This window comes from Betta splendens, chromosome 16 (assembly GCF_900634795.4).
Source record: "Betta splendens chromosome 16, fBetSpl5.4, whole genome shotgun sequence".
Taxonomy (NCBI): domain Eukaryota; kingdom Metazoa; phylum Chordata; class Actinopteri; order Anabantiformes; family Osphronemidae; genus Betta; species Betta splendens.
The window spans coordinates 10,894,949-10,917,620 of NC_040896.2; the positions used below are offsets into that span (position 1 = coordinate 10,894,949).

Sequence of the window (22,672 nt, forward strand, 5' to 3'; positions counted from 1 at the left end):
GTATTAAGCCACTGAGGAGCAGCTATTGACTGTATTGAGCGACCCTGATCATATAATGGAAAATAAACCTCTAGTCAGCGACGATCATCAAACAAGCAGCCGCGATGAATAAAACCAATTTAACCCCAATACAATAAACTCAAGTATCAATTAGCGAGATGAGATGAACGCCTTTACAGTTTTATAGGTTTGTGTTTACAGTACATTAAATTAAAGGTCACTGATAAACTGTTACTGGCTGTTTGGCCTTCTGTGAAGGAAGCGAGTGAGATCCAAGAAGGAAATGAGGTCAGTACGTGATGGAGAGACGCAGACCCAGATCGGGATGCGGTAAAAAAGACACGGTGGCAGTTAAACAGCGACCTATAACCAGCGTTCTTTCACAAGGTAGCAGCCAATGCACGCTGTTGAACGGCAACAATTGAACATGACTCTTGAGTTTGACGTCGGCGTTTCCGTGTCAATAGGACGCAATAATTCACAGTGAAGCTGAATAATACAAAACAAAACAACAAACACCTGCAAGTTTTCCTCAGATGAAAACTGACAGAAGGTTTTAATGAGTCGAGGCCAAGTTACAACTTTGTTTGAGAAAATCTTTTGGAAGATGAGAGCTTTTAAAGTGACAGGAGGTAAAACAAAACGTGTTTATTCACAATAATGTTGTGACCTGTTTTTAGGTTAAAAAGCTGAAGCTGAAGTGACCACTTATAGGAAGATTGAATACATGTATTCTTTCTCTCTGCAGTAATTGGACTGTTCTTCATGTGAACTTCGTACCACTATAAGACAATGAGACAGTGATTCGTTTCCACTTGGAGACAATTTTAAGCTTTAGAATTAAGGTTGATCTTAAATTTGGACCATCACATCAATTCTAACCATTAATGACAACGGACATAAAGCCCATGACATGGACCTTTAGGTGTATTCAAATTAACAGATGAATGAGATTCAATCTTACAACAAGTTATATCAGACTCTATTGTAAAAATCCAAAGACAAAAAGTTGAAGGACAGTCAAATCACATTAAAGCTTTATATTTTCCTAACTTGCTCTTAATGGAAAGAGAAATGATGAAAATGAATCAATAAAACTAAAGATAAACCGTGAGACCATCACAAACTAATAGTACCGAATCCCCTCGGAGTCGGCTTGGAGCCGCAGTCTGATAAACCGGTGGAAATGGCAGGTGTTATATGAAGCAAAAACAAAATAAGAAGAGAAAGTAAAGTAAATGCAGTTAGGCTCATATGATTCTGTGTGGTCTGGGTGTGATTTGAACACACCCTGGGACGCAGCACGGAGCATTCTGATGCTTTAAACAGTTTAAAACGCTTACAGTGGTAACCGGATTTGGAGCCTTGTGGGGTTAAGAACTTGATAAAATCCACGTGCCCACTGGGACGACAGAGGTGAGCGCTCACATACAAATTGCCACTGATAAAGAGAGAAGGGGAAGCTTCACCATCACAAACTCTAAGCCCGTCTCTCTCACTAGTTCAGAGGAAAGAGGGAAAAAAAACTCTCCTACCCAGAGTGCATTGCAGCGGGACCCCAGGGACGGGGCCCTGCCAGCACCGCATGAAAAATGCTTTTTCTTTGCAACTGTCCTCAAGTGAGGTAGAACTAAGTTCACCTGAACACAGAGAGCAGGCGAACAAAATGAATGCAGTCGATGCCGTTTGATGTGGGAACAGTCCAGTTTTGCTGAAGCTGAAACCTGCGAAGTGATGACCTGTGAGAGTGGAGCGCAGTCGCTGAGGACTTACTCCTGACACACGCAGTCGGTTCCAGCTTCACCTTATGGAGGCACCGACTTAAGAATTAGAACAATTAACATCTGAGACTCTGAGCAAACAGAGTGGGATGCTGTTTAACTAGAGACAATGAAGCAGGCAAGGACATTCAGCTGTTGAGTGTTGACTGGGTTTTATGTCAGGTCAACAAGAAACTCACAATCAACCGTCTCTATTGTGTGTCTAGTCTGTCTGTGGATTCTCTTCCCAGTGCTCAGCTGCCTTTCTGCTAAAGTCATATCAGCCCACACACACACACACACACACACACACACACACACACACACACACACCAGAATTCAATCTCTACATCTCTTCTGCGTTTCCTTTTTCCACACTCTTCTATGGACTCACTCAAACACACACACACACACACACACACACACACACACACACACACACACACCCCGCCTGTCCCGCCCGTGTGCGCGTGTCAAATCGAATCTCCACCTCAGCGCGCACTACACCTGCTGTGCCGGCGTATAATGCGCTGCATACAGTGAGTGTGCGATGACGGATTACTGAATTAGACCAATAATGACAAGTGACACTTCTGTTACCGCTCCCTGAGCCACTGCAGAGCGCGGGGGAGAGGTGTAAATAAAGAACAGACACAGGAACGGAGAGAGAGAGAGAGAGAGAGAGCGGAAGAGGGCGAGCGGCGAGGAGACGGAGGAAGTCACGGGGACGGATTGGAAATGTTCAGCTTGTTCTGCAGAAATAAATAAGTTGCGGCGCCGTCAGGTGCAGCTTCTCTGTCCTGATCCGCTTCTCTCTTCTCCTTCTCCACGGTGACACGCACCCATGATGACTCATGATGGCCGCTCACAGCTAATCCATATCACAATCTGAGCCGCAGCCGAGCAACGTTTCCCTGTCTCTCCGAATGAGTTCACAGGCAGCGGTGAACAAACATGACTTGTTTTTGCTTTTCAAGTCGTTTCCAGTCGAACCCACAACTCAAAGCCTGGGCAGCAGCCTCATGTTCGGCGAGACAGAGCTGTTCCTGCTTGCTTGCTTAATGAATATACATGAAATGCAGAGCGGGCTAATTTGTAAGTGTCCACCAGTTGTAGACGGGGCCAGAGTATCTGCAGGAAGTCTCGCCCCCCGTGGACTCAGGTCTCCACAGACCTGTGCTCAGGATACTAAACCCGGCCAAATGAGAAAGAGGAGGTGCAGCGCTCCCTGGGAACGCATGAATAAATCAGGCTACCACCCGGTGCTTCTAGGAACACACATACGAAAAGACACGCACGAGCACGTGCAGAAAGACATTGGTGGATGCGATGGATGCGAAGCCCCGGCGGCCGGCTCCGGGGCCCAGGGCCTTTATAACATGAACATCAATGGCAGGAATGCGTGTTGGCACTCTGTCAATGATGTCAATTTGACCGCGAGGCTCGTCGTCCCGCCTGCATTGTCTCGTGATGGGGGATCATTGGCGGATGTGAGCCTGCCAGGTCCCGGAGTCGCCCCGGCGACGCGGGAGCCCGGGCTCAAAGGCTCGAGGCGCGTCGCGGGCGCGCGCGAGGACGCGGCGGAGGCGCGACTGGAGTTTGGAGACGAGCGCACGGGAGCACGAGGGGGAGGACGGGGGGAGGACGGGGGGAGGAAGACAGAAAGAAATATTGACAAAGCCTAGATATACACATAAGTCACCCGACGCGAGCCGCCTGCCGCCTGTATTTTATAGAGCCGCTCTGCGCCGGCGGAACAGCGTGACAGGCCAGTTCCTTCAACGCAAAATATGGCCCCTCTCCCCCCTCCCCCCTCCCGCCTCCCCCCCTCCCGCGCCGCTATCACTCCTGTTTTCTGTCTATCCCGCCTGATATCATTCTGTCACCTCTGGGCCGGGCTCTTTTTTCCCATCATGCTCCTATTTCTTCCTTCCCCGTCGCCGGCCCCCGTTTTATTGGCGCCCTCCATTCCACCCGTCGTGTTTCACTCCTCCGTTTCCATCCATCCTGGTGTCGCTCTCTTAATCCCCCCTCGTTTGCTCTGCTCGCCCCCCCCGTTTCTCCTCCCGTGCGCCCTCGCATGCCGCGTGTTGTCCCATTTCCACTTCCCTCATTCTTCCTGATCCGTTTCCTCTCCGCTATCTCTTCCATTCATCCCTCGTGCCGGCTTCTACCTCCATCTTCCATCTTTCCAACTGCACCTTCCCTGACCTCCCTGGGTTTTACTTCATCTATCAATTCCAACCGTCCGCGTGGGATGTTCACTTTCCCTCCACTTTGTTCTCCCCTCGCTGAAATAAACATGCATTCATCCCCATTTCCACCATTCTGCTGTTTCCACCGTTGCTGCCTCACCTCCCGGTCCTCTCGCCCTCTCTCCGCCCTGCTCCCCTTCTCCTCCGCTCGTTCTTTTCCCACCTCTCCCTCTGCATTCCAGCCAGCCCTCCCTCTCTCATCCGCAGCCCGAGCACAGAGCCCCATGTGTCGGAATCAATTAGGGCTGAGAGCCGTCGCGGCCGCTCTTTCACGGAGGTAAATATTAAACTGCACCAAGCACCCGGGAGAAAGAGAGGGAGAGAGAGGAGGGGAGAGAGAGAGCCCTCCGTCCCTAATCCACCGCATCGATCAGGCGGGGATGAGGGTAATATATTATTTTGACAAGATACGATCCTCCGACGCGCACCACTATCCCCGGCGATCGATTTCTTTTTTCTCTCCTCTTTTCTTTCCTTTTCTCCCCCTCAGCGAGTGGGACAGAGTTCGTGTGTTCCTGCGTGTGCGCCTGACACGGGGTGCGTGCGCGCGTGCGCGCGTGCGCTGTTGTCGGGGCGTCTTGGAGTGTGCATGTGCACCGGAGTGTGGATAGGTGACAATAGGAACAGCATTAGGAAACGTGGGGAAGAGATGAGGACGGTGCCACGAGTGGGTCTGCGCTTTTACAAACAAGCTCCTGTCGAAACAGCTGAATCGCACGCTCGTCCGAAGACGGATCGCCGAAGACGCTCCGCCGCGGTTCTTCTCGTGTTTGTTTCCGGGGACGCGTGCACGAAGCGGCACACGCGGCACGGCGTCAGGGTTACAGTTGGCCACATGGGCAAAGCTGACCCATTGTAAAGTTAAGTGTCCTCCCCCTCTGCCTCCTCTCTATATCCCTTTATAAACTGTGTCTAAATGCTAAATTCCCAGATCAATTTTTTTATTCAACCTCTCCACCCCATCAACGCGCTCTCTGCCCCCGCGTCTGTCCTCCTCACGGCTCCACGTCTCGCTGTGCTCCGCTGATGAAGGGCGCCCTATGAGCCTCATGTATGTGCGGCCGATTGTCAGCATGTCTGTGTTCCTATTATCCATCTAGGTCATGTGAAAATAGACGCGGCATACGTTGCGGCTCCACGCTACGGACGCGGCGGTTCCCGCCGTGCTAAATTGGTCGTTTCGTCAGAAAACGACAACGTCGTCGTGATGAAAAAGTTTGATATACGAGTTTATTTAAGGGACTGTGCGGTTTCAAACCCACCGAGAGTCGACAGACAACGCAGCCAACGGTACATTAAACAGACGTCATGCTTGGTTCTGAAACTCACTGGTACCAACTACGACCAGAAATCCTTAAGGATAAAAACACCTGCGAGCGTTAAGTCACATATATTAAAAGTTCTCAATTAAAATCAAATTAAAAAGTCAAATTGAGGATACATCTGTAAACACTGGTGCAATATTAGAACATTAAGCAGGCCTACGTTTGACCACCTCCATCCCCATTAACACTAATATCATCGTGTGGACCATGTGTTTGGTGCCATCGGCTTCCACTGCCTCCGTTCTACGACTCCGGTCCCAGCACCCAGCCTTCGCAGGGAGGCTGGATCCAAGGGACCCGCCGGTGTCTCCCCCGGCTCGCCCCGCGCACCCTCACCCCGCGTCCGCCGCCGCCGCCTCCGTTTCTGCCTGCCGCGACTTACTTTTCCTCCTTCCCTCTGCTCGCCCTTGCTTTTATTGTGCCATTTTCTGCCACTTTGGTCCAAGAAAGGGAGGCCGTAATGCAATCTCTCCCCTTCTCCGTCCCCTGCTGTGAGGGAGAGTAGCTTGGCCCGTGTGCCGGGCTGGGAGAAGGGGGGAGAGACGGGGTCAAGGTGAGCTCTAATACACTATTGATCCGCCCCAATTGAAAACCTGATGGAAATTTTACCCCCCACCCCCCCTTTCCTCCTCATCCTTCCCCTGCACCCCTCTCTCTCTGCCCCCCTTCCTATCGCCCATTCTCCCCTTCCCTTATGTCTTTTTTCCTTTTCTGCGCGTATCCTCCCTTGTGTCCAGAGCCTTCCTCTTTTTCAGCGTCTTTCCTTGTTCACTCCAATCTGTTTTCTCTCCCCGCTGAACGTCTTTTTCAACCACTGACCACTTTCTCTCCTTTGCTATCTATCTCCGCTCTGGGCAGCTCTGCGCCTCTGTCTCTTTTAAACCATGCCTCTAATCATTTCCTCTCCTCTCTAGTCCTTCTTTTGGTCTCGCCAGCGCCTCTTTTTCAAGCCCGTTCCTCTCTTTTTCCTTGAAATCCCCTGTTACCCCACCCCTCCCTGCTGCGTTTACCTCATCCCCCTCTCTGAGTGTGCATCAGATGGTCCATTTCTCTCTAACCCAGTGCATATTGATCCCTATGGCAGTAGCATGCAGGGTGAGCGCTACGAGGACCACTGCTACAGTGTAATAAATGCCACAAACGCTTTGGACGCGGGGCCGCGGACACGCCTCCCCGGCAGGGCTCTGTCGATAGCTGCTCCCTCCTGTCAACAGCAGCCAAATGGCCTCTCAATCTGGCGCTTCTGATGGGCTGCAGATTGGTGCGCAGCAATAGATGCACCACGGAATATAAAGAGAGGCTTGATGGGAGAGAAATAGCAAATAAAGACACGCGTGGAAGCTAATTCTGGCTGTGACGGTGAGGGGCTCTAGTTAAGTCAACAAAGTCATGTAAAAATCCTTTCCATTCAGAGGGCGAAGATGTCGAACAACACAATCCATGGAATTCCATTTGGCGCATTCGTCGTGATCACGCGCCGTTGTCCTGCCGTCGTGCGCACCGGCAATCACGGACGCGCTCGGGGCCCGCTGTTTAAAAACGCCAAACAAAAGAGGCCGCGGCGCTGCAAAGGCCCCAACAATGGCGGCGGCGGCGGCGGCGGCGGGAGCGAACCTCTCACGGCTCCGTGTTGCCTCTCCCACTTAACGAGACGGAGCGCAACCCCGCGCTCGCTCGCAGCCTCAGCGGCGCCGGCTGCTATCGCCGCGCTGCTTGAGTGGGAGATAAATGGAGCGGGCGCGCGGACGCGTGCGCTTGATTTATGTACTGTTGTGTACGTGTCAGACGGCCCCCGCTATCGGGACCACCATCTCCCAGTAGACACAGAAACGCTACAGCGGTGGAGGGACCCCTCTGTCGACCCCGAGACCCCCGATACACATCTGGAACAACTGGGCAGACCGAGCAGGGACTGGAGGAGGAGGAGGCGGCGGCAGAGGAGGAAGAGGGGAGCGCTTCTTTTTCCCGTTTCCATTGAACGGAGCCTTATGTGTGTCTTTCCTCTGCCCTGCTCTGTCTCCTGTGGACAAAAAGGGAAGCGGCCACTGTAGTTTCACCTTAGAGGCAACTTTCTAATTCTCCAGGGCCTCGGGGGAACGCTCTCGCGGACGGGGGGTCCTGCTTGGTTGCATTCACGTTAGGCCTCTGTCAGCGGCGTCAGGGGGTGGTTCTGTAGGAACCGGAGCTCATGGGAAATCCGCGGTGTGTTCACAGAGCGATGTCTGTTAGTCAAAGGACGGCGGCGCGGAGCCCGGCTCGCCTCTCGCGTCGACCTCCTCCACGAGGGACGAGCTCATTTCAAGTCTGATTTCATGCATTTCACCGGCTGGAACCATTTCGCCTTGTTTCCCTGTTGTACCTGTGTGAGAAGTGCCCCTGCGTTGCCCGCTAACTGGTGTCCAGAGGTTAGACACCTGTTTTATTTTCCCACTTTTCTCTTTCAATCACTCTTTTCTCGTCCGCTTCGCTGTCTCCTCTTTTCCTCCCCCCTCTCTTCGCCCTCTCCATCTATTTCTCTCTCTCTAGGAAGGAATCAGTCTCACCTTAATTGCTCTTAAATCGGATTAATGACTGACCGGGGACAACTTGACTTAATCTCTCTTCTACTAAATCTCTTCCTCTCCCCTCTTCTCGTACATCACTCTTATACATTTTATCCCTTCTTGGCCTCCTTCCCTCACTACCTTTATCTCCTGTCTCCTCTTTTATTCCTGCCTCCAGCTGTTTCTTCCTGCTCATCCCAGCTCTGTCGCAGCATTTCTTGCCTCTTTTCGCTCCGTTCTCCATTTCGCCTCCCTCCCTCCCTCCCTCCTCCACCCTCTCCCCGTGCGTCAGTCATTCTTTACTGCTTTTGGATGCACTTTGTCATGCTGCGACGCTGCTCGTCATCCGGGTCCCTTCGTCACCCCTCCCCTGCTCTTTTCACACTCTTTCGACAACTTTCTATCATCCCGCGGCTTCATCATCATGAGATTTTGCCTAAATCTCTTTGACTCGGCTGTCACTTCATCGCCCCCTTTCTTCCACGTTGTCTCTCCATGTGTGTTTATAGACTCTCTACAAGGTTGGCCGGTTGCAGCGTGTTAGTGTTAGAAGTCGATGTGGTCTTGTCATTGCTTCCTAAGTGCTTTGGCAATACTAGGTATCAGCTGTCATGCCAGTGCAACTAATCTAAATTGAATTACATTGAACCTGTATTGAGATGGAGATAAGGGACATCAGTGTGTGTCTGTGTGGTTGCCCATGCAGTTCCCTCACACACGTGCGTAAATAACACACGAACAGCACATTTCCCCTATTGGAGTTAATGCCAAAAACACCTACAGTAAAAAGTGAAAAGCTGCGTTACAGTTCAACGAGTCCTGCTGAGCTAAGCCTTGTTAAGGGTAAAAGGGCACAACGTTGTGCCACCTTCCAACCCTCATACGTCTCCAGAACCGAAGGGAAGCGAGGCCACCCTTGTGGACCAAAGCTCATTTTCCTCTTGGTTGCACTCTGCTGCAGGCGGCCTCACGTGCCACAGGAGGATCCAGCCACTCGTACACCTTCGTTTTCCTCAGGTTTTCCTCGGGTTTCAACACCACGGCAGAGACGCGAGCGCGAGCGAACCGGGGTTCCTGCGTCGGCCCAGGAGGCACGTGCTCGGCCTGTTCCGCCTGAGGCACCGCCTGTGATCTGGACGCCACAAAGTCACCGGGTCTTCTGATCGCGAGAGCGAAAAGATGTATCTGTCACTTTCAAACGTGGGGACATTCGTTCACCTCACAGTTTTGCTTTCATCCACTTCCATATCTTCTTTTTTCTAGTATTTCTGCCTTCTCTCCAGCTGACCCCCCCCCCCCCCACACACACACACACACACACTCCACCTCGCAACCTCTCCGCAGGACCATCTGCTTCACAGCACAGCGTGTCCTCTCTCGGTCTTTCTCTAACTCACAGTGTAGTCGGGATTAAGCATTTATCTCGGTGGTCCTTCTTTCGGCCCTAAATGCCCGTGAGGATGATAAGAGTCGCTGGGATTTGTCAAATTGTGCGCTATTGATTAACTGACCTTTCACGCCTGCAAGTCTCTCAGCCACTCCACTAACTGCCGACAGGCTAGATAGAGAGATAGATGGATACATCTACAAGTTTGTAGTTACCAGGTGTGGTAGCGAGAGACGACAGGGGTGTGAGGGCCACTGGGGGGGGGGGGGGGGGGGGGGGGGGCACTGAAGCTTAGAGATGGTGGGGAAGATATAGTGGAGTCCTTCACTTGCCCTATAGGCTCACAGTGTAACAGGTAGAAGCGTGTCTGCTATCAAACGTAGTGGATGCTGAATAATGAATCACACATCCTGCATATGAGGCAGGATGAATTAAGAGCTGACATATTTAAGGAGGATTTGCATGAGGGCAGTAAGAGCAGGGGCTACAGCTGCGACAGACACCTCCCATGACAGAAGGTTCACAGCTGACACATTTTCAGCACCAAAGAAAATGTGTTTCCCAAATAAAAACACCAAAGCCTTGAAGCTAATTAAACAACAGATCAGAGTGTTTTCTAGGTAATAAATCCAAATGTTATTAATACACATATAAATAAAAAAATATAAATGTACATTTACAACCGGATGCAAACAAAACTAAGGGGAATCATAAAGTTCACATTTCACAATATTAACGTGCAATCTTAACATAATAGGCTCATAAAAATTAAAACGTGCACCCCTCTAAAAACCTATGACATATAGATCTGCATGTTTCACAATTACTGTCCTGAATATACATTATTGACTCAACTCAGTGTAGTGTAAAAATGTGCTGCATTTCTCCAATTAATGCGCAACTTCAATGTGAAAGAAAGGAAGAGGAAGTTCGCCCACCTGGACCTCCGCGTCGCCCCGCCTCAGAGATGCACCTGAGGCCGAAGCCCGATCACGTCTCTCGGACGGGATTTGGAGTCCGTCACGCTCGTTCCGACCCGAGAAGGAGGCGGCGAGGGGGAAGTGCTGACGTGGCACTGGAAAAAGGCGTCACTAAAACACACAATAACACGTTTATGACTGTTGGAATTGCACATTTCTCTTCCCCTGTTAGGTTCACCTTAATCTTTTCATGCAAATCATATATAAAACTTTTTATAAGTCACGAAAAAATAAATCTGGGGACAGGTGATGTTTTGGGACGAGTGGAGCCGATCTCGGGGCTTGCTTCGTGCTGTTTTCCCGCAGGACCACTGCTGCCTCATAGCCACAGATCAATCACCTTATTTACTCTTTACTGTCAAACTGTAACGGAGGCAGAGAAGAGAGGCGAGATGCCAGCATGAGAAAATCACTATAATGTTCCTGTAATGACTTAAACTGTGCGCCTTTGGCACTTATTTATGAATGACATTGTCGCTCTTGATATTTTCTCTTCCCGGGCTGGTGTCTTTGCAATATTCCAACTAAATCCCTAGAGTGTCTTATAATTGTGCTTTATTTATATCTAATCCTACTAAAATGTATATACGAGGTTAGAGCTCTTTTTACGCACGGGATGTATCTCGGTTTATCGGCACACAGAGCGAGAGAGGCCCTGAATGCAGCTCGGCGAGAGGCTCCGCTTCTGCTGTCTTGTTATCGATATATGCGAAGCTTGCTGGAAAGGATATTGACCGCACTAACTAGCCGCACTTTGATCATACGAAATTGCTTTCCAGATGACAACACATTAAGGATGAGAGCATTTTTAAAAAATCAAACCCGCCTCTCGCACCTGTCAGAAGTTTCTTTTCCGAATGAGATGGAGATGAGGAGAGGTGAGAGCCCCCATAGGTCGACCGCATTGATGAATAACAGAAAGCCAATAGTCTATTTCCAAAAAGAAGAAGGGAGAACAAAAAACTAAGTAGAGAGAAAAATAGAAAAGAAGGTTACATCAAACTTTTAATTCATCTTTTCAGAAAAAAAGGAAAGTTGACTGGGCATTCAATGGACAGAACTTCTCTAAAATTATAGTAATTAATCAAACAACAATAACTAAAACAATATAAAAAAATTAGGATTAAATTAAGGGCAGCTCAAAATAAACAGATTAAAGCTACTCAATCTCATTTTCTTTCGAAGCAACTCTGAGTTTACATATTACGGACTTCAGTCTTATTTATGTTGTAATATTTAAACCTAATTCTATATATCTTATATATATATATATTTATTCAATTTAGGCAATTCAATTTCATAAGTTGACAGGCTAAAATATGTATCTTGAGGTAAAAACGTAAAATTTCGAATTAATAAAAAGATACGCTTTAAAGAAATAAACTTCCGTCCGTGCCGTAATAATAATAATAATAATAATAATAATAATAATAATAATAATAATAATAATAATAATAATAATAATAATGATTTGAAACGAAAATAATTATAAATTTTCAATTTCTATATTTCTATAATAAACTGCAGAAATGCTTTTAATATTTAGGACATGTATAATTTCTGCCAGCACAGTCTAGATAAACAGCGACAGCGCTAAAGCGCTGATACTATGACAAATGTAATTGGACGGGTTAACGAGTTCAGAGCAAGCGGTGCAGAGGTGAAGGGTGAAGGAGGGGAGGGTGAGTGACGTGAGGAAAAATTTCCCCAAATGCCATTTAATGTCGGAAATATTTCCGACAAAGTATTGACAGCAGAGAGACGGATGAGGCGGCCGGCGAGAGGCGGCACGAACCCAGAGAAATAATCCAATTAAACAGCCTTAGCACAACAGACGGGAGGAAAGATTCAACACGTTGGTCTAAAACTTACAGAAACACGGGCACAGAAAATAAAGACTGACGGTTCACTGCTTGTAGAGTTTAAAGAAAAAAAACTGAAAGGAAGCAATAATGAAAACCATATTTAATACTGTAATAACTAATAATAATAACATATTATTATTATTATTATTATTATTATTATTATTATTATTATTATTATTATTATTATTATTATTAATATTATATTTGTTATTTGGTTAATTAGCTTGTTGTCAACAGCAAATCCAATTAGCTTCGTGCTTCCTCGCTTCCTCACTTCTCCAGGCACGACTGGCCCACACTCACTCACGCAAACACAAACACTTTTAAAGTTTGTTGAGGCACGCTGGCGTCGTGTAAAGTTAGATGTGAATAACTGACATCAGAAAAACAACATTGGTCGGGGTTAGAGTGGATCTATTGATCGATCTCTTAATCTGCAATAGTTACATGCATGTATTGATTTACAAACACTGTTTATCTGGAAATATACTGGCACAAATAATTGATGGAGTACACCCACAGCGCACATAAATATGCATCAAAGTTGGAGGGGGTAAACACCTAAAAAGAGAAAAAATCTGAGGGAGAGAGCAGCGAATACACATAAAGATTATTCCAAATATTTTTTCAAGTTGTCTCTGCACTGTATCGATGTGCCCACTGAAATAAACTCTCAAGCGAGACTGAACACACACACACACACGGAAAAACCATGAGCTTCACTCCTGTCGGCGTAAACTTCACCTTTTCTCCCTGGGTGAACACACTGACAGTCGGTCACAGACACTCCCAGAGTTTGTAGCCGCTTGGAACATTACGACGGGCGGCAAATGTGTTTTGGTGTAGAAGTGGGAGTCTATGGTGGAAAAATTATAGGATGAGAGAGAAGAAAACCACACACGACAAAGCAGCGGAGCGAAGGTGCAATGAAACAACTTCCATCACATTTTTAAAACGCATCATTGACACCAGAGAACAGGCTACAGACAACAAGACGCACAATACAAATAAACTAGGGTTCAGCCTTTGCAGATGCCAACGATGGTTGGGATGAACTCTCACAAACGCTCACACACACACACACACACACGGGCCAGAGAGACAGAAAGAGACGCGCCGGCTGAGGTCCCGCGCGTCGCCGTGTGTGAGTAACTGTTTAATTGACTGATGGATGCGGCGGCGTGGAGGTGAGGGCTGGCCGCTTTAACAAATAGACACTTAGAGGCTAATGCGGGCCAACGCCGACGGACGTCAGAGCGCTTTGGTGCCGCCGAGGATTTCAAACACCTGGCGCCACAATCTGCGTAATTATTTTCTATCTCCTCTGTATTTGCAAATGATGCGAGTGTAATATTTGGCATTCACAACAAGGGGAGATGTGATAAACTAAAGCACGTCGGAGCCGCTAAATAAGCAATTTACGCACGGTGCAACTTTTGTGGAATCCAACCCTCAACCCCGAGCGCGACGAACTCAACTGTTCAAAACACTGCAAACTCCTCACAGCACTGATCAACAATGTCACCGGATGAAACCTATCGCCACGTTTCCGAGAGATCACACAATCACAACTTTTCCCGTCTAGAAAAAACAATTCACAATTTAAGGGGGGAAAAACGACAAATATGTAAAGACGTATAAAAATGAACGGAACGTAAGACCTCATACCTCCAGTTTTATTTTCAGGTTCTGGCGTCAAAGCGCTCGCCGGCTGATGAGCGACCAGTCTATCCACACGCATTCACTCGGGCGGCGCAGCGAGCCAGCGACCGGAGAGGCAGCAGAACTGGCAACCTGAACCCGGAGCGGAGCGCAGAGGGAGGGAGGGGAAGGGGAGGAGGGAGCAGAGGAGGTGTGCATCGCGCCCTCTCTCTCCTCTCTCTCTCTCTCTCTCTCTCCCTGTGTGTGTGCGTGCGTGTGTAAGTAGTTAATTAGTAAATCCCCATTCGCTGTGCCTCGGGTCGGTTTGTTTTCCCCGGTCGACAAGCCGAGAGGAAAGAGAATTTGAAGTAGGATTCGACCCGTTTCCGCTCCTGTGTCTCATATATGAGGTGTGTGTGTGTGTGTGTGGGAGAGAGAGAGTGCAGTGTAATACGGCGTGTGTCTTGCCGTGTTTTCGCTTTCAGGACTTTTTTCAGGACACAATGGGAGCACGTCCACCCCCCGGTCTCACCTCTATCTATGGACTCACTGTTCGCCGTCGCGTTGACCCCCGAAGTTGCTCAACATGAAGCATGTACCAAAACTGAAACTGAAGCGGCCACTCCGGTGAACCGTTGTGCGTAACGTGTTTTCACACAGCAAAGTCCGCAAGAAAATGGTTTCAACGTTATCCAACCATCCGCACAAGTAGAATCAGGCTCACACCTGCAACAATACGGGTGAACTGAGCAGGGGGTGCCCCGGCCCGTGTGCCAGCGAATCGACTCTGCCCTTAACAAACTTTAATTATTTAATTGATCTCCAATCAGCAACTTAATAATCAATTAGATAAACCGCTGGAACCTCCAGGGGATCAGGACAGAAGAAGAAGAGACCCGTGGAGGAAAACGGAGACTAAACCCGGAAGGAAGATGTTCTGGTGCGTGTGGGAGAGAAGAGTAGAACAGATCCAGATTCTGGTTCTGCCAACATTATACGCAGCGACAGTTAAAAAACGTAATGTGTTAGCTGAAGACGTCAACGCTGGCTCTGTTACATTAGTATGTCTCACCTTTCAAAGACCAAGCGACTAACTGAGAAAACAACCAGCAGATTAATTAATGTAGGAATATTAATATTTAGCGGAACCTCAGTTGCGCCTCTCAGTTTTAAATAACAAACTAATTCTACTAGAATAACAAGAGCTATAAGAGTTGAAGGAGCGTGGGTGTGAAGTGGCCGTGCACGCGCGGGGCATCACCACACCCAGACACGGCCCAGTCACCTCTTCATCGCCCTCTAGTGTCAGCGGCTCAGCTGACTCTCCCATCACAGCGTGTTAACCCCTGCAGCTGACACCTTCCCATCACCTAGTCCTGGTCTGGGGTGGGTTAGCACCTGCACAGAGCTACACCCACTGTGTTTTCTTCTGTGTTGAGCGTGTGTGTGTGTGTGTGTCAATAGCAGCGAATATCGCACACTCTCACACACTTAACAGATGAAAGCTTTGCCAATACTCCAAGTCCCCTGAAGGTCATGGCAATATTGATGTGTGTGTGTGTGTGTGTGTGTGTGTGTGTGTGTGTGTGTGTGTGTGTGTGTGTTCAGTGTAGTAGAGAAGTGTAAGTAAATATACATTTACCAGCTCTCAACTCGAGGGCTGATCACAGACCAGCTCACATCACCATCCGCTGTCGGGTGTGTGCGTTTTTCCCCCAGTGATCTCTGCTCAGCAGCTGGAGCGTTTGAGCCCCTGACACCTGTGAGGTATATGTGACAGAGTGGGGAGGCGCTGGAAGAGGATGAATAACTGACCTATCACATCCCCATTGACTGAGTTAATTAATATAAGTAGAGCAGGGGATTCTTAGCTCACTTTTCACTGTATGGATTTGCTGTCTCCTCACATTTGGTATGTTTTATGTCTATTCAATGCAAATCCAATGTGTTCCGTCCCGCTGCCTGATCATGACAGCTAATTTTGGTATGTGAGCCGTTTTGATAGGGAGGATTTTAATTGTGGCACAACACAGGACCTCACTGTGACTGATTGATATAAAATGTCCCGTGAGTGGACGTCAAATGGAACTAGAGTGAAGTGTTAAAACCATACTGTGCATTATATTTCAAAAACAGCTTTAGACTTGTTGGTTTCTGGGCGTAAAAAAAAAATATGAATTTATTGTTCACAAACGGGATGAGAGATTAAGAAGTTCTTGTCGGCGCAGAATAAGAGATAGGAAACGAAGAGCGAGCGAGAGAAAGGACAGGAAGGAAGGAGGAAATTCTCATAGACGCCTTGACTCACTTATACATGCAAACACTCTTCTTTGTGGGTTTGAGAGAGACACAAGAGAGCATCAACCGTGAGGGGTGTGTGTGTGTGTGTGGGGGGGGGGGGGGGGGGGGGGGGGGGGCTGTTGGGGGGTGACACAAACAGGACAGACAGGAAGACAGGCAGAAGAAGGTGGGAAATGGAGAGAAAAGGAGGGGAAAGAGAGCAAGAAAGAGCTCCACTGCCTAGTCTTAATCTGAGCTGTTCTGATCAATAACCCATTTCCCATTGTTGCCAGAGCTGTTCGATCGCTACACCACGGAATTAACACACCCACTTTAATCTAGGGGGAGAGGAGTGAGGGGAGGGGAGGGGGGGAGGGGAGAGGGGGGGAAAGGGGGAGAAGAGGGTTAAGGGGGTGAGTGGGGAGCAGCTGTGGAGGCATTCTCAAATGAAATCAAATCTAATTGTTATCACTGTAGCTGCTGCACTTATTACTACCTCTGTTACAATTATCCACCCACCATATAGCGCATAGCGCCGCCTCCTCCCCCTCACGCCTCGCGCCACGCGCTGTAAACTGGACGTAAATAATACGAATTAGTGTTTATTTGTTTCGTTTTGCCGTCTGCAGATTGGATTGGGTGGGGAGGTGGGGGGTGGGGGTGCGGGTGACGGTGGGGAAGGCTGAGCTTTGTGGTCAGGTGTGCGACGCTGGATGCACCGACATCTGGGCTGCTGTCGCGCAACAATGCCGCCGTGTTACGACAACGTTACGCACCTTCATTGAATGTTTGTTTGTTCCTATGGCGTCTGTCAGTCGTGTTTCTGTCATATAGGTCATAATTTGAAAAGCTACAACTTAAAAGGTCCTGTTTGACCAAATGACAAATATATACATTTTACCCTCAGGTCTTATTTTTGTAGCCTTGTAGGGTTTTGGGTTTAAATGACCAGAGATGGAGACATCTGGTTTTTGTCCCTGTCGAGTGAAGCTAAAGGCAATGAAGAAAAGTTCTAGAAGTAATATAATACTATATTTATACACACACTATAATACATAATTACGAGACAAAGAACAAGCTCTTCATACTCATGATAATCCAGACCTTGCTGTGAACAAGTGAAGCACTTTCATCCCATTCATAGATCAACAAGTGTAGATCTTTTCAGCTGCAGACGTTTTGACCGGCAGTGGTAGTAAATACACATGTTGCACTGAATGATGTGTTAATGCTACTAATGAAGCCTCATGACATTTGGAGATCCCACGTCTTTTGACCTGAGTTCGAGTTGTTCTATTGAAGGCTGAGCTTCCATTTGCCCAGTTCTTGGGGGGCTCCTGGTCAGCAGTGTGATTTGCAGCAGCTCCACGCTGCAAGTTAATGGACTTGTGCCAGATACTATACTATAGGTCACATTCACAGTGGCCACTAGAGCCTCTCCACAGACAACAGCATCGTCTCAAACAACAAAGTTTCTCTTGTCCATTACTAGAGTGACTGTGTGTGCTTTACTGTAGCAACACTGTGGTTCAGTGCAGTCTACAGCTTCAGGTGATGCCTGTGGAGCCTTTGCTCACTGCCTTCCACTGAGACAGCTGGAGGGGGAAAACACAGCAGAAAAGCTCTTCCCAGCCACCTAAGGCTACCACCCAACTTTCCCTCCAATCCATTCTACTTACGCTAGTCCTTTTGAAGTCATTTCATAACAGAGCAATTTTCTCGTTAGCGCTTGGCTTTAATTGTGGGTAATTAAGCGTGCTCCAGCGGTATAGAGAGCGTTGTTCAAAGGACTGGGGGGAAATTAGCCGTAGTTCAGCTGTGAAATATGGGGTTAAGTGAAAGACCGGGTTGGGAGAGGAGAGAGCCGAGGGGGGTCAGTGACTCCAAAACAGGGGTGCACTGTCAGAAAAGAAAGCACGGGGTGTAGAAAGTAAAAAAATACTAAGCAGGGCATGAAAACAATGACTTTAAATTCTCGTCACACTGTAAACAACTATATTGAGGCTGGTTGAATAACTCTGTTTTCAAACTTTGGCATCACTTGTTATCGTGCTGTACATTTTACTAGTATTTATGAATATAATGAGCATAGATGCACATGACAAGAGAAAAGGTGTTTCATTACAAATGTTACTCAGATGTCAAGGAAACAAGCATTGTATGCTTCGAATTTAGATTGAGGATAAAGTTTTATTGAAGGTTGTGCTGAATAAAGGTTGAAACAGTTGTTTGTCTTCAGATGTCAGTGAATAAAATTATGTTTTTTAACAACTTCCTTGTGTGAATAGACAAATAAACCCAGTGGATTATGGACTTCACCCAGACCGACCCGACTGCCGCTGCCCTTTGCGTCCATTAATGCTTTGATTTTAACCCAATAACAGTAAAACGTCGGTGCGGCCATAAAGTGGATGAGGAATGAATGGAGCCGGCGTCTACGCTCAGCGGATGAGGACTAACTCTAGATGGAGCCTTTTATTAGTCTTTATCCCCTGGTGGAACGGTTCCCACTGACAATTACGAACCTGTTAAAGTCTCTATAAATATTGGCTCCATGCTTAGTGATTGTTTAAACGCCACCCAACTACAGCACCATTTGCAAGCAAGGAGCTGGGCGTTGGAGGTGGCGCCGCTAATCAATGGAGGGACGCTCCCTTGCATTGGGCCCTCACAAAGCCTTGGATCATACAGAGGGTGCGGATATAATGCCGTTTAGAATAAGCACAAACAGTATTGATTTAGAAATTATCAGTGTCAATAGGAACATTTCTTCTTCAGGGATACGGAGGTGCCAAAACAGGAGGAAATAAGGCAGCAGTGGGAGCCAAATATCCTCCTGTCAGCTCCAGTGAGGAACTCGGACTTAAAAAGCCAAGGTCAATCTCCCCACGTTGGGTGTCAGTGTTACAGATTACTCCACTCGCTGCTTCTTCAGGCCCAGGAAATCCAAATGTTCCCCAGCCAACAAAAGGATGAATCCCTCCATGATGAATGGCGATATATAGTTTGACAAAGCCTTAAACAAAGCTACTCTGCTTCATTTCAATCCCTTCAAGAAGAACAGCAGGATATCGATGTGGAGCGGTGTCGTTAGCAATTTAGGGTTTATATGAACTATCAGTTGACTGCGCTACAATAGAACAAGGTGCTGGAGAGGACTGTGTACAATAACGAAGCCATCGACTAATAAAAATGATGTTTCTCTGCATGTGAATTGAAACATGCAAGAAGCTATTTATCGTTAGCTCCTGATTGGAAAAGACAAATCTCTGTCTGTGGAAAGAATAAAATGTAGTGGGAAAAGTAAGACTCGCTAAATTAAACTGAATCCGAACGACGACACACCTTTTATTTGACTCAAATTGTTACAATCCATTTACTTTGCTATAGGATGTGAATGAGAACCCAGCTTATGCAAGCTGATTTTATTTTTAATAGCACTGATGCTCTGCAAATCAAAGCTGCGGCGGCATCGCAGCCGAGCGCGCGCTGTGTAACGACTGCAGCAGTGTTGCACTGTCGCCGGCTGACATTTTTCATTTTGCATGGCCAACGCAGGCGCGGGTGTCATTCCTCATTTCCTGGCACATTAATGATAGCATAAATTCACGCTGCACATTGGATTTTGATCTTTAAATGAAGAAAAACAGCTCGAGCCGCCTCAGTTTTACAAGTGATGTTTTTGACCTTGTGTGACACGAACTTGAAATCAATGAAAAGGTCACGGTGACAGTCTCCATCGGCTCAGTGGGGAGAGGATTCATGAGCGGGGGGAGAGTGGGAGAGGCAATTTTAGACCTTTAACCATATTCACTGAGCATCAGTCCAGTATTTAATTTGTGTTTCCAGATCAATACCTCAGAATGTTGGTTTCCGTGATAAAAAAAAGTAGAAGCGTCAACCTACATTCAAAGACAATATGTGGAAGTGATCTTGGAAAATCACCACAATGAAACTGCAATTGTGAGAGTTGTACCACGGCTTAAAATCCTCAGACGTCCGACACTGACCTGAAATTAACAAACCCCAAAGCTTGCAAACATATATAACGGCAGCCAAACACGGCACGGGTTCACAACAGCGCTCTCCCATTCCAAATCAAAGCAGCAGCTCTGGAGCCAGTATCAGCTGGACATCAAAGATTAGCCTCAGCTCTCTGCTCTCTGGGAAGGAGTACTTCATAATCACACAAACAGAGCGGACCACCCCAGGCCACAAGAATATGAAGAAATTCCCTTTAATCACGCCCTCCACCAGTTACACTCGACCGGTCTATGGAGCAAAGGATGAATGCAGGTGATGGATAATAAACAAAGTACAACCAACGTGCGACTCACTGATGGTACTTTTAAAGCTGTGGCTACTGGTTATAATTAGGACATTTACATGAGAATGGGGAACTTTTGCTCACCTTTAGGCACACGGTGAATCCGCGTCCCGTCACAACGCACCAGTCAGTGAGGTCACGCGTGTAGTTTGGACTTGGACAAGTTTAGGAAGTGAAAACAAGCTGCTCCACAGTTCCTGTCCCACTCTCCCGAACGCGCTCAGGCTTCTGGTTTCACATTCGCCGGGCACCAACTTCCCGCCTCATCGTCGCTCCCGGAGCCGCGGCAGGTCGCGGGCTACGAGCGCAACGCGCCGGCACGTTTTCACTTTAGAGCAGAAGCCTTTTAGGGACTGTTGCCGATCTATTCGCGAGGAGACGTGCTGCTGGGCGCGCGCTGTTCGACAACTCTCCGGCGCGAGCACGCTCAGCCTACATCAATCAATGTCCGCGGGAGAGGCGCACGTTTCCCGCGCACCGAAGTACATTATGTTTCTCATGAGAATCTTATTCTGACATACGCGTTTCTCAATTATTAATGCCACTTATGTGCAACAGAACAGGGAAGTGGGCTGCTTACCTTCACCGAGGCGCCTTCATTGACTTGACCAGCAGCTCCCTCCCGGAGTGTTGGGAATCCTGTCGACGCGCGCGAGGCACTGATCGTAATCAGGGCGATTTAACTGAGCGGACGGCGCATCCTTCCTTCTGCGTTTAAGTGCATTGGTGCATTGTTACGATAGCGTCACCTGTCAGCGGCGGTGCGAGGGAATGCCGCCCGGAAGGGGTGAGAAAAAAATTTAGATGAGAAAGATAGTGGAAACGGCGCGCGCGGCAACAGCGAGAGAAAAGTTGTCCGCGGAGCAACACAAAAAAGTTGTCAGGAAAATAAGGGGATTCCAGTGCCACGGTCCGAAACCGGTACTGAGTGGTTTACACGAGCGGGGACACCAAAGCCTAAAAAGAGAAACGGGCAGGTGTGCGCGTGGTGAGCGCGAGGGGGAGAGATCCAGGAGCAGGGAGGGATGAGAGCGCAGGGAGAGGGGGGAGGAAAAGAGACGGCGCTGAGCCCGAGCCTCCACCTCACATCAGCCGCACCGCATTTAAGTTGGAATCAGCTGCAGGCTGCGTTCTGCACGTGTTCCTGTGGATTTGAGACAGAAAATTGACCTGCACTGGGAAGAGACCGCACAAGGAAAATATATGTAGACGGGTGGTGGCCAGAAAGCGGATCGATCAGGTTATAATTTTGTCCAAAGTCGGGGGAAAATAAAGTTCATGGAGGAATGAAATTTGAAAACAGATGGCGAATCCCGTCGACCCTAAATAAGATTCGATCTTCGGGAATGGAGTGTAGATAATATTTGGTTGGACGCTTGATGAAAATGACGGATTTTTCATTTTGGACAGGTGGGGGTAGATGGAGCGAGCAGAGCGGGGGTTGGGGGCGGAGGGGGGAGGGCGGCGCGGGGGTGACAGAGGGTGGATGTGATGCGTCTACAGCCAGAAACTAAACTTGGAACGAGAAGGACGCGGCGCTTTTCCCCCTTTCAGATTTCACCCAAAGATCTCATCCCCTTTCTCCATTTGCCCCCGGTGCGCACACCAGACGCCCCCCTCCCTCGCGCGAGCCCCTTTGCCTCACATCACCCGCCTCCAGCTCGCGGGCGGCGGTCGGAGGGAGGAAAGGGAGAGAAAACAAGAATACCAAATAAATGAGAAATTTTCGTACAGGCCCCGCTTCCGTGCGTTCCATGCTAGCAATAACAATTAAATATCGACCGCTTTCCCGGCCGGAGAGAACCTGAGATACCCAGAGACTGCCAAGTACCGAGACCCCCCCTCCCCTCCAATTCTCCCCATCTTCCACATATGCACTCACTCAGTCTCTCACTCTCCTCCTCTCGTCATCCTCTCTCTATATACCTCTTTTCCTTCTAATCCAAGTCCATCAGGCCAATCTCTTCTAATTTGGTGTATCTCATTTCTCTTGATTCCGTCCCACAACCCATTTCAGCCCCACTTTTATCATTGCTGATTTGGGGGTGGCCTCTCGGACACACTCTCATTTTCTCTCAATGCAAGAGGACTTCCTCACACCATGCATGTTAGTTTATCAAAATCAATTATGGGATTGAGATTCACATGGCTTTGCCCGGGATTTTAGAGCACACGCTTGGTACCACAGCCCACTCTGCTCCGGCTTCACTCTCACAATGCGGGTGTGTCATTTTCAGCACATCTGTGCTTCTGGTTGCAAGACACTTAATGAGCCAGCAGCGTACATGTTGTGCTTAAAAGACGGATGA

The 22,672-nt window shown here is 48.2% G+C and overlaps 1 protein-coding gene across 4 annotated transcripts in view; it reads right to left on the reverse strand.

The window, feature by feature from the left end:
• erfl1 (Ets2 repressor factor like 1) overlaps positions 1-21,696 on the reverse strand; it is a 40,228-nt gene extending 18,532 nt beyond the window's left edge. The window contains exons 1-3 of one of the 4 annotated variants that reach the window (XM_029130119.3): positions 13,784-13,982; positions 11,086-11,180; positions 10,209-10,361 (exon numbers count right to left, since the gene is read on the reverse strand). The gene's annotated coding sequence lies outside the window, so the exon portion shown is untranslated. Of the gene's footprint in view, positions 1-10,208; positions 10,362-11,085; positions 11,181-13,783; positions 13,983-20,447; positions 20,582-20,943 lie in introns of those variants that run through there. The other 3 variants (XM_029130120.3, XM_055503344.1, XM_029130118.3) reach the window with 3 other exon arrangements.
• Between the last annotated feature and the right edge of the window lie 976 nt (positions 21,697-22,672).